Raw genomic sequence first — 3,806 nt, 5'->3', positions numbered from 1 at the left:
GCCGTAGATCACTATCATAAGTTGTAGTGACCCGGCATGGCCAGGTGGTGATGGTACTCGGCTCGCAATATGCGGGTCGCGGGTTCGAATCCCCGTTACACCGAAACATGCCCACCCGCCAGTTTTACTCCCGGATACTCACCTCCAATAGGAATTTGGAGGTGTGTAAAACACAATACGAAAAAAAAAAGTTGTAGTGCTGTAATTTAATAGGATTTAGTGCTCTGGTGTGCTATAAATTAAGTTGTAGTGATGCAGTTCACTATAATGTTGTAGTGCAGGCATGTCAGTTTTATGGGACCGGATTCTGTACAATAGGTGTCTGTCACTTGTTAGCGATAAATTCGAACAATAAACGGACAGCACACAATCCACCTGTTTTAAAACAATATATTCAAAACAAGTCAGACGTATGTACAAAAATTCTTTACACTATAGGATATCAAAGTTGTAGCTAAATCTCTAAATAATTCTTTTTTCCTTGTCAAACATTCCTACAGGCTGGTTCAGTTACTTTAGAACCCAATTGACAAGACAAATTATTTTTCTCTACTCTGTTTCACACTACACAATTTGTGATAAATTCACTTGCGTTACCCCGTGGGTTACCACAATTGTATCTAGAACTTCAAATAATTGTCTCCTTTTCGTCAAAGTCCACACAGGCGGGTTCAATTACTTTAGAACACCCTTTGACACGACAAATTATTCTCTTTATCTCTGTTAAACTGTGAAACTCACTAAAATATCGCCTGTTACGGCTAAACTAACAATCCCGCAGTCTAACTACAACTTCATTAATGTAACTTTTTCTGACTTAACTTCTTCCAACTTAACTTAACTTACACTCACGTAGTCGCCTATATATATATATATATATATTGTCTAACTGAGGCCTAAAACTTTCTACAAACTACGAGACGCTATGATGTAACAATACTTATTTAACGCAACGAGAAAAATACAGAAAGTTCGAGTAATGTGACGTCAATTTACAACAATTGAACTACACACACAACGTACGACTCTTACCGAGTTACGCAACGAAATTTTTCATAACTACACTTTTGAAATAACTAACTTTTAAAACTCTTGTTATAAAAACTAAATAATCATTGAATATTATATCACTAAATGGATTAAATAATAACTCTTGCACTAAACAGTCGTATATCCAACAATTTTGACAAGTTAAAAGTGGCTTTGCTGAAATGCTATGAACTTACTGAAGAAGGTTTTCCTTGGAAGTTCAGAAAAGTCAAATTTAACACTAGAGAAACTGTATTTCAGACTGTGGCGCGTCTACAGCGATCCTTCACAAAATGGACCGACATGGCAAAGTGTGAATATTTTTATTATGTTATAAAATAGGGCACATTGCAAAGGAGTGCAAATCCATCACCAACAAGCAACAACAGAAATCTCAACATAAAGCAGCTGGAGCTACCTACAAAGATGGTGCTGGCAAGAAACAAGAAAATAGTGACTATCACCATGGATGTGGCTGTCTAATGAAACAGAATCAAGAAAACACGTCAGATTCACCACAAGAAGGAAGTGCCATTTCCATGATTGATTAGTGCATGGTCAGCTGAAGTTAGCAAATGGAGCAACAGTGCCAGTAATGATTGGAGCATGTGACAAACATCGAGAGGTGACAACAAATCACAACATGCCAGTAGGTGAAGGTTGTGTTGGGGACAAGAAAGTGAACGTCCTAAGAGACTCTGGGTACATCTCTGTGTGCTAATTGATGGAACAGTGAGAAAGTTTCCCATAGCAAAAATAAACGTGGACACTCTTTACTATGTGAGAGACCTTAAGGCCATGTGTATTAAGGCACCAATATACGACTTGGTGATAGGAGACATACCAGGTAATAGAAGTTTGGAGGAACTAGACAGAAAGAAGATGGATGAAGCATCTGCAGTCACCACAAGAGGTCAAGGGAAGAAGAGCAAGCAAAACAGCAATCCCTTGCAAGTATCAAAGAGTGGCATCCCGAATGTAAGCCTATGGGAATTGAAGAAAGTGCAGAAGAAAAACCCTTCACTGCAGAAACTTTGGGACAGTACCCATAAGAAAGGACCAAAAAGGAGTATTGTACTGGACCTATGAAATCAGTTCTACTGGGGAAGCTAAACACATCAAAGGCAGTAAGAAGCACTTCTATGAAAAGAAGGCCAATGATTGACATTTCAAAACAAAGCACCAGAAAGGAGTATTGTACTGGACCTATGAAATCAGTTCTACTGGGGAAGCTAAACACATCAAAGGCAGTAAGAAGCACTTCTATGACAAGAAGGCCAAGGATCGACATTTGAAGGTCGGATAAAAGGTCTTTGTTCTGCTACCCACAGCCAACAGCAAACTGACTCTGCAGTTTAAAGGACCTTTTGAAGTGCAGGAAGTTATAAACAGAACGTACTATAAAGTGAAAGTGAATGGGAAGACAAAGAACTGCCACACCGGTATGTTGAAGAGGTACTTTGAGAGGAAAAAGGACATAACAAGAGCAGATGGACATGGCAGGTGTGGCTGTCAGAGATGCAGAACCAGAAGACAGTGACTTTGTCATAGAAGATGAAGACCTACTAGACCCAAAACCACTGGGTGGAGATGAGATGTACAAGGACGTCAACATAAGTGAAGAACTGACTGGCAAGAAGAAGAAAAAAGTTACAAGATTTACTGTGCCAGTATACAGATCTATTAGGAGAGACGGACCTCAGGCAACACAAGATCAAGAGAAAAACAAGGAATCCTGTCAAGGGGAAGTCCTACTGGAGGTCCAATGTGAAGAGAGACTGACAAAGGAACTACAAATGTTGGTGTAGACTATATGAGGAAATTTAGTGTATGAAGTAAGAACAGTCTTTGTATATAGTATAAAAACTATTGTGAATATTTTTCTTGGAGAGTGGATTATTGTCAGATATACAAAACTGATTAGTGTAAGTGTTATTATTTAGTTCATTTAGTGATCTAATATTTAATGATTATTTAGTTTTTATAACAAGAGTGTTAAAAGTTGATTATTTTAAAAGCGATAGCGATGACAAATTTCGTTGTACAACTTGTAACTTGTTTTAAAATAATATATTCAAAACAAGTCAAACATATGTACAAAAATTCTTTAGATTATAGAATATCACAGTTACATCTAAAACTCTGAATAATTCTATTTTTTCTTCTGTTATCACAATATAATTGGTGAGAAGTTCATTTACGTTATCCCATGGATTAGCACAATTATATACAGAGCTTTAAGTAATTATCTTTACGTAAAAAGTCCACACAGGCTGGTTCAGTTACTTTAGAACTCAATTGACAAGACGAATTATTTTTCTCTACTCTGTTTCTTACTGCAAAATCTACGATAGATTCGTAGGTTAGTACAGTTGTATCCAGAACTTTTAATATTAGTCTCCTAGGCATGTTTAATTACTTTATAACACAAGACAAACTATTCTCCTTATCACTATTAAACTGTGAAATGCACTTTAAGATATCGCCTGTTGCTGCTAAACTAATAATCCTGCAGTCTAACTTCACTTTAACTAACTTAAATTCTTCTGATTTAACTTCTTCTAACTTAACTTGCGTTCACTTAGTCGCCTATATATATATTGTCCAACTGAGGCCTAGAACTTTCTACAAACTACGTGACGCTATGATGTAACAATACTCACTTAAGGCAACGAGAAAAATACAGAAGGTTCGAGTAACGTGACGTCAAGTTACAACAACTGAACTACACATACACAATGTACGACTCTTACTGAGTTACGTAACGAAATTTGTTA

At 37.0% G+C, this 3,806-nt stretch overlaps 1 long non-coding RNA gene across 1 annotated transcript; it reads right to left on the bottom strand.

Moving 5' to 3' along the window:
* Window positions 1–351: 351 nt before the first annotated feature.
* On the bottom strand, window positions 352–3,407 carry LOC111086065. The gene is made up of 3 exons (XR_002610824.1): window positions 3,285–3,407; window positions 3,085–3,193; window positions 352–375 (listed from the first exon to the last, which is right to left on the bottom strand). It is a non-coding gene; the product is annotated as an uncharacterized LOC111086065 (long non-coding RNA).
* Window positions 3,408–3,806: the final 399 nt, after the last annotated feature.

The sequence above is a fragment of the Limulus polyphemus genome, unplaced genomic scaffold, assembly GCF_000517525.1.
Source record: "Limulus polyphemus unplaced genomic scaffold, Limulus_polyphemus-2.1.2 Scaffold817, whole genome shotgun sequence".
Taxonomy (NCBI): Eukaryota; Metazoa; Arthropoda; class Merostomata; order Xiphosura; family Limulidae; genus Limulus; species Limulus polyphemus.
The sequence above is the reverse complement of the archived record's forward strand: the minus strand, read 5'-3'. Positions and strand labels throughout refer to the sequence as shown.